General features: G+C 41.3%; 1 non-coding gene across 1 annotated transcript; it reads right to left on the bottom strand.

Annotated features, from left to right (window-relative positions):
* Nucleotides 1-296: 296 nt before the first annotated feature.
* On the bottom strand, nucleotides 297-434 carry LOC119924965. Its single transcript, XR_005449640.1, has one exon. It is a non-coding gene; the product is annotated as a small nucleolar RNA SNORA7 (small nucleolar RNA).
* Nucleotides 435-16075: the final 15641 nt, after the last annotated feature.

Genomic DNA, 16075 nt, shown 5'->3' with positions numbered 1-16075 from the left:
GGGGAGGAAGATATTAAAATAAATTGTGGATATATATATATATAAGTGCTGTGGGTTGAGGGAGGTGGTGGTTGTTGTTTTATGCAGGTGAGTCATGTCGGACCCATGACGATGCCATAGACACATCTCTCCCAGAACCCCCACCTCCATTTGCAGTTGTTCTGGCAGCGTACCTATAGAGTTTAATTGGTAAAAATACAGAAGTGGTTTACAATTGCCTCCTTCTGCATAGTAAAGCTGAGACTCCACCCTCGATTCTCTCCCATGCCACTGCTGCCCAGCACAGGGGAGTTTTGACTTATAGCAAATTGCCTTCCACTCGCTAGCCACTGCCCAAGCTAAGATTGGAATGGGTAGGCCTCTGCTTGACTCTTCCTCCCGTAGTCGAGACTGGTAGAGTACTGGAAACTCTCCAGGTGTGACCCTGAGAGGCAGGTGAGGAAGGAGGGAATATCAAACTTTTAAAGGGTAAAGATCAAAATGCATAGATGACTCAGAAGGGAGAGAGGGTAGGGCATGAGAATGTGTGAGAACATACTTATGCTAGTTAAAATTGTAATTCTTCATTTTTAATAGAGTGTAATTGTTACCATTTCTCATCATTGATCAACTCTTCTAAGATAAAGCAGCCTATATTTATATCTGCCAGAAAATTAATTTTGTGTATGAGTGACTCTCTTGGTTCATGCGTTTTCATAAGAGGAAGGAAGGGGAAAATATGCTTTTTGCTTGCACTGCCATTTTTTAGCTTAAGTGAAAAATAATTTCATATGTAATTCGAAATTCACAAGCAGGCAGCTCTCAATAAAGTAGGGCACCATATGTCATCCGAACAAACTTTAAGCTAAATGAGGAAACCTTCAAGCATTTGATAATTATGCCCTGAGATTCTACTACACTTTTTAGTTTCAAGAAATGGCCATGGGGTATTACATGTTATCGTTGAAGGAGAACAATTAAAACTGAAAACTAATTCAACCGAATTGTCATACCATTAGGGAGGATCTTTTATCTCTTCACAGTATTATCCTAACAACGATAGAGCTGGAATAAGATTTGATGTAGGTAGGGAACGAGTCTACCCGCTCTGTTGTATTGTACCCTACCAAGTACTTAGTACAGTGTTCTTGACTCAGGAAGCACTCAATAAATTCCATTGATTGATTGATTGATTGATTGATCAAGTTAAGGTGGATTACCAGACACCCCAGAGAGGCATTTGGCTGTTTCCGTCAGCCATCACTTCCTGATTCATGGAACTCTCCCCATCTTTTATATCAGCTCTATTCCCTCACTGTTCCTTAGCCTGCTCTTTTGCAAGCTAATCTTCTAACAGTATTTTGCCCTTGATTCTCCTCCTTCTGTCCCCTTCCCTCCCCTCCTCATAACCCAACTCTCCCTCAACCTGTCCCATCCCAATTCCTATCCTGCTTTTCCTAATATACCTGGTTAGAGCTCCTCAACTTCCCTTGCTTCAAAGGGCAGGGACTGCATCTACCAACTCTGTTATTTTATACTCTTCTAAGCGCTTAGTACAGTACCAAACAGTGAGAAGCAGCATGGCATAATAGATAGAGCATGTGCCTGGAAGTCAGGAGGTCATCGGTTCTAATAATAATAATAATAATGTTGGTATTTGTTAAGCGCTTACTATGTGCCAAGCACTGTTCTAAGCACTGGGGTAGATACAAGGTAATCAGGTTGTCCCACGTGGGGCTCACAGTCTTCATCCCTATTTTACAGATGAGATAATTGAGGCCCAGAGAAGTGAAGTGATTTGCCCAAGGTCACACAGCTCCTGGCTCCATCACTTGTCTGCTTTGTGACCTTGGGCAAGTCACTTCACTTCTCTGAACCTCAGTTCCTTCATCTGTAAAATGGGGATTGAGAGCCCTATGTGGGATAGGGACTGGGTTCACCCTGATTACCTTGTATAATTATGATGGTACTTGTTAAGTGCTTACTATGTGCCAAGCACTGTTCTAAGCACTGGGGGAGATACAAGGTAATCAGGTTGTCCCACGTGGGGCTCACAATCTTAATCCCCATTTTACAGATGAGGTAACTGAGCCACAGAGAAGTTACCCAAAGTCACACAGCAGACAACCCAGTGTTTAGAACAGTGCTTGGCACATAGTAAGTGCTTAAGAAATACCATTGTTATTATTATTACATGAAGTAGCATGATGTAGAGAAGCAGTGTGGAAAGAGCATGGGCTATGAAGTCAGAGGTCAGGGGTTCAAATCCTGGTTCCGCCAATTGTCAGTTGTGTGACTTTGGGCAAGTCACTTAACTTCTCTGTGCCTCAGTTACCTCATCTGTAAAAGGGGAATTAAGACTGTGAGCCCCCCATGCGACAACCTGATCACCTTGTAACCTCTCCAGCACTTATAACAGTGCTTTGCACATAGTAAACACTTAGTAAATGCCATTATTATTAGTAGTAGTAGTAGTATGAAGTATTGTACTTTTCAAACACTTAGGATAGTGCTCTGCACACAGTAAGCACTCAACAAATACCATTGAATGAATGAAAGAAGCAGCATAGCATAATGGATAGAGCATGGGCCTGTGGGTCAGAAGGTCATGAGTTCTAATCCCTGCTCCAATTCTAATCCCTGCTCCACCACTTATCTGCCGTATGGCCTTGGTCGAGTCCCTTCACTTCTCGGGGCCTCAATTACCTCATCGGTAAAATGGGCATTAAAACTGTGAGCCCCATTTGGGACGGGGACTGTGCCTAAATTGATTTGCTTGTGTCCACCCCAGGGCTTAGTATGGTGCCTGGCACATAGTAAGTGCTTAAAAAAACCACGATTATTATTATTATTATTTCTGTGCTCTGTGCACAGTAAGTGCTTGATTAATGAGGGATTCAAAGCTCTCTTAATTTCCTAGTCATCCCTCCCCTGCCCCCTCCCCTGCCATGTTTTTTAAGTGTGTAATTTAGTTTCTTTCACTGCTAGTAGCAGTAGCTTTCTGGATCTGTCATGTAGGGGCTCTTTGTCTACAGCAGCATATAGATAAGGGTTTAGAATTGTTCAATTAGAATTATTGAGAAAATCACAACTAATCACTAGAGTTTAATTCAATGTATTAGCTCTCTGAACGTACCCATATTCATAATTCGACAGTGACTACCAATTGCATATTCCACCCAGTGATATGGGATCAGATTCTCTTTTCAAAATCAGAATTTGTAGTCATCAGACCTCGTTATAGGAAGCTTACAACACTGTATCAGAATACTTTTCCATAATGGCAGCTGCTAATGAAGAAAAAAAAGAAAACCCCAGGATCACTTATGACTGGTGTGGGAAGTAATGACAATTTTATATATTTTGAATTTCAGGAATGTCATGATTCATTTAGAAATATCAAAAGGAAAAAATAGGTTAGTGGCCCATGGTTGCTATTCCGGAATCATCTTGACAGTACAAAAAAATGACTAACTGTTCATTAGAAAACCTTCAGTAATTGCCAGATGAGCTACAGGCATTTTTAGCCTTACCTTCTGTTCACCTCCCTGGACTTCTTAGCCACCACTTTAAATGTGACCAGAAAAAAGATGAGTGTTTTCTTTCAGAGATAATGCCAGGCACATCCCGCTGTTAACACACTGCTAGACTACAAGAGCTGCATTTTTATCAGGAAAGTCCAGAAATGATACCCAAAATGTACCTGTCATTTTGGAGACTAGCCAAGATTTCGGTTCTTCTTATATTGTGTTATTATGAAATTGGCAAATGGCTTCTCATACAATTAACTGCAACATGGCCTACTTGAAAGAGTGGAGCCCTGGGGTTCTAATCCTATTTCTGCCTCTTGTTTCTCCCTCTCTACACTGTAAACTCATTATGGGCAGGGAGCCTGTCGGCTAATTCTGCTGCGTTGCACTCTCCTAAGTGCTTAGACGAGTACTCAACACATAGTAAGCACTCAATAAATATCATTGGTTGATTGATTAATGGATTGCCTTCATTGGGTGACCTTGGATAAGTCATTTAACATCTCTGGGACTCCATTTCCTCATTCAATTGATCAATATCATTTATTGAGCACTTTGTATGTGCAGAGCACTGGACTAAGCACTTGGGAGAGTGCAAGACAGGAGAAGTAGCAGAGAGGTTCCCTGTCATAACGAATAATTTGGGGATTCAATACCCATCCTCCCAGGTGGGACAGGAACTAGATCCAACCTGATTATCTTGTATCTATCCCAGTGCTCAATACAGTACTTGACACATTTATGAAAGCTTAACAAATACCATTATTTGTAAGGTTTCCTATTCCTATATTTTCAGTATTGCCTGTCACTTGTTATTTTTTTGAAATCACTAGGCTCTAATCTCATCATGAATTTTGAAGGGAATTTTGCTCTTGCGGTGAAGGAGTCTCTGCCTAGGCTGTTTCAGCATCCACTGCTGTCTACAGCTCTTCTCCCAAATGTGATCCTGTCAGCTTTACATTTGATGTGTTTTATTAGGAACAAAATGGCTAGAGGAATCATAAGAGTGATTGCCTGCTGTGTCCTCCCCTTCTTCCCACCTCTTCACTCAAAAGACATTCAACACCTTCAGGTCAGGGCAGGGGAAGGTCATCTTCCATTGACACATTACCTCACAGAGGCATCTCAGCATTTAAATACAATGCTCATTCTCATAATAATAATAATGATAACGACATTTGTTAAGTGTCACTGTGTTTCTGGAACTGTACGAAGCCCTGGGGTAGATACAGGATAATCGGGTTGGACACAGTCCTTGCCCCACATGGGGCTCACTGTCTTAATCCCCATTTTACAGATAAGGAAAATGAGACACAGAGAAGTAAAGTTACTTGCCCACGATCACACTGCGGACAAGTGGTGGAGCCAGTATTAAATGTGGGGCTGGGAGCGGGGAAGAGCAAAGGGAGCAGGTCAAGCTGATGCAGAAGGGAGTGGGAGATGAGAAAAAGTAGGGCTTAGTCATTAAGAAGCTAGTAGCCAAGAAATACAACGAAGATTAATGTTAGCAAGACTTGCTATGAAGAGCCTGGAAAAAGTCATGAAATGTGCAGTTCATTCATTCATTCAACCGTATTTATTGAGCGCTCACTGTATGCAGAGCACTGTACTAAGCGCTTGGGAAGTACAAGTTGGGAACATATTGTTGCGGTTGTAACAAGTGCCACAAAAATACAAATTGCCAAATCAAAGGTGGTTCCAGTGATGATGTATGGATCTGCAAGCTGGACAGTGAAAAAACAGGATAGAAAGACGTCTATTCCTTTGAAATGCAGTGTTGAAGAAGGCTTCTGTGAATACCATGGACTTCCCGAAAAACAAGCAAATGGATTTTGGAGCAAATTAAACCGAAGTGGTCTTTGGAAGGCCAAATGACTCGACTTAGATTAGCATATTTTGGATACATAATCAGGAGTTCTAATTCTCTGGAGAAGACACTAATGCTAGGAAAAGTTCAGGGAGATCATGGAAGAGGCAGACCAGAAGCTAGATGGAGAGAGACCATAAGAATGAGAATGGAAGAACCGTTAAAAAGATTGCAGATTATGGCAGAGGCAGGACATTCCGGAGAAAGTATATCCATGAAGTCACTATGAATTGGAAACCACTCGACAGCACTTAATAATATTAAGAATAATAGTCTGGGAAGGCCTCTTGGAGGAGATGTGCCTTCAGTAAGGCTTTGAGGAGGGGGAGAGTGATTGTCTGACAGATTAAAGGAGGGAAGGCATTCCGGACCAGAGGCATCACATGGGTCGGCGGCAAAATAGGCAAGATGGAGGCACAGGAAGAAGGTTAGCACTAGAGGAGTGACAGCAGATAGAGTGGAGTGAAATCTAAAAGTTCTGCTGATCACCCTTTGAGAGAGAGTGGCAGCAGGCCTTATGAAAATATTAAGGACAGGTCATATGCCCAACGAGAAAAATGTTGCCTCAAATTTGTTTGATAAATCTGGGATCTGTCATCTATTTTAAAATTGCATATGGGTTCCTACATCTCCAAAAATCACCTAATTTGTACATGCAAAATAATAGTAATAACAACAAAATAATAAAAAATATACGAACGGTGTTAATGAAGCGTCTACAGTGCGACTGGTTCTGAGGTAGGTACAAGATTATCAAACCAGACACAATCACCGTACCAATGGGGCTCACAATATATATTATCCCGATTTTCCAGATGAGGAAACTGAAGCCCAGAGAGATTTTCCTGAGCTCACAAAGCAGGCCAATGGTAGAGCTGGGACTAGAACCCACATGGGGCTTGCAGCCTTCTTCCCCATTTTCTTTTACAGATAAGGTAACTGAGGCCCAAAGAAGTGAAGTGACTTGCCCAAGGTCACTCAGCAGACAAGTGGTGGAGCCAGGATTAGAACCCAGGTCCCTCTGACACCGAGGCCCAGGCTCATCTGCTCTGAATACGAGCTACCGGTTCAAGCGAAGCATCCGTCAGTGTCATACAAACTACCAAGAAGGCAAATATCAAGCTCCTGGAATATAAAGAAACCGGCAATGTCCTCATAATGAGATAATCAAAGCATCCCTACTGGAACAAGGAACCCAATATGAATGAAAACAAAAGGGGACTTCCAAGATATGCCATCTACCAAGCAGCAGCGAGTCAGCGAGTCCAGCAGAAGGACAATATTCACCACGAAACTAAACTCTCTGGCACCATATTATTACATCACTGAAGCATCCTGATGGAACTGGATGAGAGGCAGTATGGAAAGAGGATGGGCCTAGAAATCAGAGGATGTGGATTCTAATTCTGACTCTGCCACTTGTCTGATATGTGACCTTGGGCCTTGACCCTCAGTTACCCCTTTCGTAAAATAGCGATTAAATCTTCCCCCCTCCAACTTGGATTGTGAGCCTCACTGGGGCCAGGAACTTTGTCCAACCTGGTAAAACTGTATCCATCCCAATGCTTAGAACAGAGCTTGACACATAATAGTGATAATAATAATGATAGCATTTGTTAAGCACCTACTCTGTGCCAAACACTGTTCTAAGCCCTGGGGGAGTTACAGAGTAATCAGGTTGTCCCACGTAGGGCTCACAGTCTTAATTCTCATTTTACAGATGAGGTAACTGAGGAACAGAGAAGATAAGTGACTTGCCCAAAGTCACACAGCTAAGTGGTAGAGCCGATATTAAAACCAAGACCTCTGATTCCCAAGCCCGTGCTCTTTCCACTGAGCCACGCTGCTTCTAATAGTAAGCTCTTAACAAAAACCATTGAAAAAAGGAATACCCACATCCAAAAGAGGGTATCTGATGTAGATAGAAATCAGAAATTACAGATAGGGGAAATGGGCATATTTCGAAGCATGGTGGGCCTGGGAGTGGGATGAACATTAGGTTGTAGTGGATAGGCAGTAAGGGAAACGAAGATTTCATCAGGAAAGGTCTTTCAGAGGAGGGTAAATTTTAGAAAGGCTTTGAGGTAAAGCAGGAAGCTAGCCTTAAACAACTTCAAATTGCCTTGATTTATAATCAGGAGTAAATACTAAACTATGATCCATTCCTTTATGAGGACCATAATCAGCTGGAAATGCCACTGCATCGGAGTCAAGGAAGAATACAGAAATTAACATTTAAATCTGAGGAAGCATAATGCTTAGGTATCAGGTCTTGTGAATAAGTGTTCTAGTAATTCTCAGAGCAGAGAGCAGAGATTCATTGATTGATAGAGGGTCAGTGAATCCCCTACCAAGCTTCACCTTGTCCTCATATTTCATCCCTGAGAAAAACTGCCTATGTAATTTGTCCACTGTCACCTTCTTCTTCTTCAATTCCAATTCAAATTCTAAATTATTTGTAAAATTTATTGGATGAAATCCCCATTTATTTTCAATTCATTCTTCTCCATTCATGTATACTTCCAAACATCAATCAATTAATCGATCATATTTATTTTTTTATTTTTTAATGGCATGTATTAAGCACTTAATATGTGCAAAGCACTGTTCTAAGTGCTGGGGAGGTTACAAGGTGATCAGGTTGTTCCACAGGGGGCTCACAGTCAATCCCCATTTTACAGATGAGATAACTGAGGGGCAGAGATGTTAAGTGACTTGCCCAAAGTCACACAACTGACAATTGGCGGAGCTGGGATTTGAACCCATGACCACTGACTCCAAAGCCCGTGCTCTTTCCACTGAGCCACACTGCTTCTCTTGAGAACTTACTATGTGCTGAGCACTGTACTGAGACTCAGGACAGTACAATATAAACATCCTTAGAAGTGCAACGAAGTGCTATTTCTAGAACCACTTCTCTTGAAGGACTGGATTTTGCTTTGAGGATATTCCTGATATGGCTTAACTAAATTCATGCTTTAGGAAAGCCTTCATTGGCTTGTTTTCTTTAGATTGGGGTGGTGTGGGACAAAGAGAAGGGACAAAGGGGAGGTTTTGTTCTGTTAGAAGAAGAGCAAAACTGGTTTCAGAATAATATTTTATTCATTCATAGCTCTTGAGAAATCCCACACATGAAAAAAGTAAGAGAAAATAAAAATATTCAGGAAGAGAAAGATGGAGTCAATTGGCAATATCTGCAAGACCAGTTAGTAAATAAAATGCCTTTCTTAATTCTTTATAACTGGGCAAATGATTCATCCTTCCATTTTTGTAAATTTAATTAGGGAAGAACTAACAATATTCTGAATCCATGTGGCGAATTTGGGCCTGAGGGAAATGAGGAATCTTAACCTCTGGAAATTTTGGAGCCAGAAAATTGTAACAAGGCTATATAACAACATATGGTCTGAGAGCTGAAAGATGTAAAGTTCAGACTGTCATGCCACAGGGGGGAGCATTAAAATCTTACAAACTGACATTTTCTAAATGCTATTTAATCTTCTCTTAGTTCATGTAAAAGATCATGACTTCATTTTCTTTCAGTAACACATTACTCTCTGAAGTACTTGGGGCACATCTTTTGTGTATTCCACTTAGATTGAAAGCCCCTCATGGGCAGGGAACATGTCTACTGATGCTAATGTGTTCATTCATTCATTTCCTTCATTCATTTGAATTTATTGAGTGCTTCCTGTGTTCAGAGCACTGTACTAAGTGCTTGGAAAGTAAAATTCAGAAATAGAGCTAATCCCTGCCCACACTGGGCTTACAGTCTGGAAGAGGGGAGACAGAAATTAAAACAAGTAAACAGGCATCAATAGCAGCAATATAAATAAATAGAATTATAGATATATACACACCTAAACAAGTAAACAGGCATTAATGTAAATAAATAGAATTATAAATATGTTCATATATACCAAGTGTTGTGGGGGCAGGGGGTGGGGAGGGGGTAGAGCAAAGGGAGTGAGTCTGGGAGATGGGGAGGGGAGGGAGAGCTGAAGAAAAGGGGGGCTTAGTCTGGGAAGGCCTCTTGGAGGAGGTGAGTCTTCAGTAGGGCTTTGAAGGGGAGAAGCGTTGTATTTCCCCAAGAGCTTAGTTTAGTTCCCTGTATACAATAAATGCTTTAATAAAGGTTCAGTTCTGGGTCCCTTTCTATTCTCCATTTTATCCATTCTCTTGGAAAACTAATTCTCTCACATGACTACCATCTCTCTGTGGATAATTCCCAAGTCTACATCTTTGGCCCTCATCTGTCTCCTCTGCAGTCTTGTATTTCTTCCTGCCTTCAGGGCATCTCTATTTGGATGTCCCCTTGGCACCTCAAACACATGTCCAAAGTGGAACTCCTCATCTTCCCCCACAAAATCTGTCCTCCTCCTGACTTCCCCATCACTGTAGACAGCAGCACTATCCTTCCTGTTTCACAAGCCCGTGGCCTAGGCATTATTCACAATTCATCTCTTTCATTCAACCTACATACCCCATCTGTCACCAAATCCTGATGGTTCTACCTTCACAACCTCTCTGGAATCCATCCTTTCCTCTCCATCCAAATTGCTATCACACTGATTCAAACATGTAACCTATCCCTCTTTGATTTCTGCATCAGCCTCCTTGCTGACCTCCCAGACTCCTGTCTCTTCTCACTCCAGTTCATACTTCTCTCTGCTGCCCAGATCACTTTTCTTCACAACAATTCAGTCCATGTTTTCCCACTCCTTAACAGCCTCCATTGGTTGCCTATCCACTGCTGCATCGAATGGAATCTCCTTATCATTGGCTTTAAAGCACTCAATCACCTAGCCCCCTCCTATCTTTCCTTTATGGCATTTGGTAAGAACTTACTATGTGTCAAGCATTCTTCTAAGTACTGGGGTAGGTATAATTTAAGCAGGCCAGGTACAGTCCCTGTCCAATATGGGGCTCAGATTAGGAGGGAGAAAAAATATTGAATCCCCAATTTGCAGTTGAGAAAACAGGCACAGAGAAGTTAGGTGACATCCCTAAGGTAACACAGCAAGCAAGTGTGAGGAGCAGCATGGCTTAGTTGGAAGAGCATAAACCTGGGTGTCAGAGGACCTAAGATCTAATTCTGGCTCTTGCACCAGTCTGTTGTGCGACCTTGAGGAAGTCTCTTGACTTCTCTGTGCCTGTTACACGGGGATTAAGACTGTGAGGCTCCAAGTGGGGCATAGATTGTGTCCAATCCAATTAGCTTGTATTTACCCCAGTGCTTAGTAAGGTGCCTTGCACATGGTAAAAAGTACCATTAAAAAAAAGGGGCAGAGCTGGGATTAGAACCCAGATCCTCTGGATCCCATGCCCATGATTTATACACCATGCAACACTGTTTCCCTCTTACCTTGGTGATTTCTAACTAAAACCCAGAAAGCCTACTTCACTCTTTCAATGTTAACCTACTCACTGTATCTTGATTTCCTCTATCTTGCTGCTGACCCCTTATCTACATTCTGCCTTTGGCCTGGAAAGCCCTCCCTCTTCATAGCTGACAGACCATCAGCACGGGCCCTGGAGTCAGAAGGTCATGTGTTCTAATCCCAGCCCTGCCACTAGTCCGCTGTATGACCTTGGGTAAATCGCTTCACTTCTCTGGGCCTCAGTTCCCTCATCTGTAAAATGGGGATTGAGACTGTAAGCCCCATGTGGTACAGGGACTGTACCCAACTCACTTTGCTTGTGTCCACCCCAGAACCTAGTACAGTGCCTGCCACTTAGCAAGTGCTTAATAAATACCACAATTATTATTATTATAATCAATCTCCCCACCTTCACAGCCTAATTAAAATTTTATCTCCTCCAAGAGGCTTTTCATTCATTCATTCATTCAATCGTATTTATTGAGCTCTTACTGTGTGCAGAGCACTGCACTAAGCGCTTGGGAAGTACAAGTTACCTGACTCAACTCTCATTTCCCCTGCACCCCTCCCTTCTGCATCACCTTGGCAACTGGATTGGCACCCCTTAAGGACCTTATATTAATCCCACCTTCAGCCCAACAACACATATCCATATCCTTAATTATTTTAATGTCTGTCTCCTCTCTCCTCCTCTCAACTTTAAGCTCCTTGTGGGTAAGGAATAAGTCCTTAGAGAAGCAGTGTGACTCAGTGGAAAGAGCATGGGCTTTGGAGTCAGATGTCACAGGTTCAAATCCGGCTCTGCCAATTGTCAGCTGTATGACTTTGGGCAGGTCACAACTTCTCTGTGCCTCAGTTCCCTCATCTGTAAAATAAGAATAAAGACTGTGAACCCCCTGTGGGATAACCTGATCACCCTTTTTTTCTAAACTGTGAGCCTGTTGTTGGGTAGGGACCGTTGCCAACTTGTACTTTCTAAGCGCTTAATAAAGTGCTCCGCAAACAGTAAGCACTCAATATGATTGAATGAATGAATAAGTCTACCGACTCTGGTATATTGTACTCCCCCAAGCACTTAGGACTGTGCTCAATAAATATGATTGATTAGTTGGTAAATGCAATTGATCAATTCTTTGATTGACTGCATTCTACTAAGCAATGAATGATTTCCCAACAATTGATACAGATGTGTCTGCAGATGCAACTATTAAATTCAAAGCACTGCTGGAATCATTCAGTGGTATTTATTTGATTGATTGATTTTCCCACAAGCACCGTGTTCAGTTCACTTTCATAATTCTTGCTCTGGGCTCAAATTATTTACAATCGCTAATTTTTTTAAAGAAAGTTGATCAAAGGAAACTCTAAATGCTAAGTTCAATTTTGCTCACTCACCAAAAGATTTAATGCATCTAGGGCTGAGCTAGCTGTACATTAGCAGTTTTGCTACATAATTGAGAAAGGTCATAAAAATACTGCATCAATTCTTTCAGAATGAACCTTCCTTCAGGCCTTTCTGAGGTAAATTATTTTGAGTCACTTGGTTCCTGAGTTTTATTATTGCAACTCAGAACTACTATTATTAGAGTATTAGAGCATGATCAGTAGTGGACATGATTCATTTTGACATGACAACAAATAATAGTATATCTTGTCTTGTAACTTACAGCCCATTCAATGTTCTGTTTCCAACAGATGCAGCATATGAGAGAAGGAATTGGTCTACTTACTCTATCCTCTAAGGCATTTACTACAGTGCTCTAATGCAGTAAGTGCTCAACAAATACCATTGCATTTTTATTCATTTTATCTGTGTAAATCGATCAATCAGTCAAATCAATTGAGTACCTACTCTGGGAAGAGTACTGTTGGGAAAATATTGGGGGCAAGGTTATAACAGAAGTAAGAGAAAAGTTCTTTTTCTCTTCATTACTCTTTAATGGGGGAGATAGGTATAAAGCTATTTTAAAATGAGTAATCATAGTAAACACTTGAATGTACAATTGGATATACTTTCATACACAAATTATGAGAATGGGAATATCCAAACATCTAAGTGCTTTGAAAGGATATGATTTATATTCTCGGGAAATGATCGGGACTGATTTGTTAAGCTCAAGTACCTTATGATCTAATGGGGTATACAGACACAAGATGGTTCAACATTAGGAGGAAATAGACAACAGAACTTTGAATCAGTGGAGAAATAAGTGCTTAAATTGGAGGCTATGCAAATCTCAAGAGTGCTGTATGTGGTTGGAAGGGTTAAGGTGGTAGTTGGAAGAATATGATCTGAGAAAAAGAAAGTTAATCAGGGAATAATACATATTTTTTTCATGCTAAATTTCTATGATGCTACTGCATAAACCCTTACGAAAAAATTCTTACCCTCACGTATTTTCTAGGAACTCATTTTGATGTGAAGTCAAGATTTTCCCCACTAGGGCTAGAAGCACAGAACAGAAAAGGACCCAACTCAGACATGAAAATGAAGTTTTATCAGCCAAATAAAGCTTAATTGGATGATTTCCCACTAGCCTCCAGGGTGGACGCAATTGCCAACTAAAATGTTTTCATGGAAGTTGAGATTTCAGGAACCTATCCTAAGAATTGGATGCACACAGTATGAAAGGAGCTGTCAATCAATCTTATAATCGATCCATCTTCTAAGCTACACATGCTCAAATAGATAGACAGTCACTGTCAGTGCCATTGTCTACAAACACTGAAGAAAAAGCTTTCTGTGTGTCTGTCTCAGTAGGATTTTCCTGAGCCCCACTGCCAGTGCAGTAAAACCCAGTTTTAGGGTTGGCTTCTGTAAGGAAGAACCAGAAAGGTCAGCAGAGAGCGGAAGGGAGGTGAATGGCCTGGGAAGAGTATCATCATCATCATCAGTGGTATTTGTTGGGTGCTTACTATGTGCAGACTACTGGACTAAGCACTTGGAATCAATCAATCAATCGTATTTATTAAGTGCTTACTGTGCACAGAGCACTGTACTAAGCGCTTGGGAAGTACAAGTTGTCAACATGTAGAGACGGTCCCTACCCAACAGTGGGCTCAGAGTACACTACAAGAGCTGGCAGACAACGAGCTTAGTACAAGCACTTAGTACAGTGCTCTGCACACAGAAAGTGCTCAATGAATATGATTGAATGAATGAAAGAGCTTACAGTCTACAGGAAATCAATCAATCAATCATATTTATTGAGCGCTTACTATGTGCAGAGCACTGTACTAAGTGCTTGGGAAGTACAAATTGGCAACATATAGAGACAGTCCCTACCCAACATTGGGCTCACAGTCTAAAAGGGGGAGACAGAGAACAAAACCAAACATACTAACAAAATAAAATAAATAGAATAGATATGTACAAGTAAAATAAATAAATAAATAGAGTAATAAATATGTACAAACATATATACATATATACAGGTGCTGTGGGGAAGGGAAGGAGGTAAGATTGGGGGGATGGAGAGGGGGACGAGGGGAAGAGGAAGGAAGGGGCTCAGTCTGGGGGAAGGAAGGGGCTCAGTCTGGGTAGAAAGATCTACCATACCCAACTTTTCCATCTAATATCCCCTTATAGACCAATCATCATTAATATATCTACTCTCCTCTCAAAGCTATTGATATTTTGTCCTTGCATAACTTTCTGCAATAATTAATTCTATCTGCTATTGCAAATTTAGGCTTTTGGTTGCAGAATACGGGAATTTTTCTCTTAGACTAGTCAGAAAATACACAAGGGCAAAGAATACCTATGAATAGGACATTGCATTTGAAATGGGAAAATCTGGGCTACTGATAAATTGCATTGCTGAACCTCAACTTTTTAAAAAATACTATGGTTTTACAGTTTGGAGGAGAAGTGGGGAAAGTTTCATTCATTAGGTGCAGAGAAATGAGGTTGACTTCTAAACCCAACTGCCAACCCTGCACTGTTCAATATTCCACCTATCTGGTTCAGGTTACAAAATGGAAAGAACTTTGAACCCTCCCTCTAATCTCTTCACTTTGTATATAATAATAATGGCATTTATTAAGTGCTTACTATGTGCAAAGCACTGTTCTAAGTGCTGGGGAGGTTACAAGGTGATCAGGTTGTCCCACGGGGAGCTCACTGTCTTCATCCCCATGTTACAGATGAGGTAACTGAGGCCCAGAGAAGTGAAGTGACTTGCCCAAGGTCACAGAGCAGACAAGTGGCAGAGCTGGGATTAGAACCTGTGACCTTCTAAATCCCAGGCCCTTGTGCTATCCACTAGGTTTATGCTGTTTCTCAATTGTCAGGATGTGATTTGGGAGAATATAATAATAATGATGATAATGATAGAATTTATTAAGCACTTACTATGTGCAAAGCACTGTTCTAAGCACTGGAGAGGTTACAAGGTGATCTGGTTGTCCCACATAGGGCTCACAGTCTTAATCCCCATTTTACAGATGAGGTCACTGAGGCACAGAGAAGTTAAGTGACTTGCCCAAAGTGACACAGCTGACAATTGGTGGAGCCGGAATTTGAACCCATGACCTCTGAGTCCAAAGCCCGTGCTCTTTCCAAATTGGCAAGCTGAATCCGCAAAAGTCTCTTGTAAGAAGTGAGATTTCAGAAGGGTGGTGAAGTCAAGGAGAGTGAAATCTGGTGAACATAATGATAAAAGGAGTTCCATGCATGAGACGTGTGTGAGCCATGGGACAAAACCAGGGAAGTGGAAAACAAAAAACATGAAACATACCAAGAATTGAATAATCCCTTTTTTCTGTACCATATTCCACTTTCAAGTTGTCAATCATTAGGTTTTACTGAGCTAGTTCTAGGTTCAACAGCTTCCCATTTAAGGGAGGAGGAAGCTGAGCATTAAGGAGTTAAGTGACTTCAATCAATCAATCATATTTATTGGGCACTTACTGTGTGCAGAGCACTGTACTAACCGCTTGGGAAGTACAAGTTGGCAACATATAGAGACAGTCCCTACCCAACAGTGGGTTCACAGTCTAGAAGGGGGAGATGGAGAACAAAACCAAACATACTAACAAAATAAAATAAATAGAATAGATATGTACAAGTAAAATAGAACAATAAATAGAGTAATAAATATGTACAAACACATATACATAGGCATAACTTGCCTAAATTCACCCAGCAGTCAAGCAGCAGAGGCAGGATTAGGATCCAGGTTTCCTGATTCCCAATCCTGTGCTCTTTCCCCTAGCCCATACTGCTTCTGACCCCAAACAAAGTTGTCAAAGAGTGGCCTTCAGGCAGTAAAGTCCTCTGCTTTCACCCTCCAAAATTACAAGTAGACATCAAATAT

Source organism: Tachyglossus aculeatus, chromosome 2 (assembly GCF_015852505.1).
Source record: "Tachyglossus aculeatus isolate mTacAcu1 chromosome 2, mTacAcu1.pri, whole genome shotgun sequence".
NCBI lineage: Eukaryota > Metazoa > Chordata > Mammalia > Monotremata > Tachyglossidae > Tachyglossus > Tachyglossus aculeatus.
Note: the sequence above shows the minus strand (reverse complement) of the source record. Positions and strands in the feature narration are given on the sequence as shown.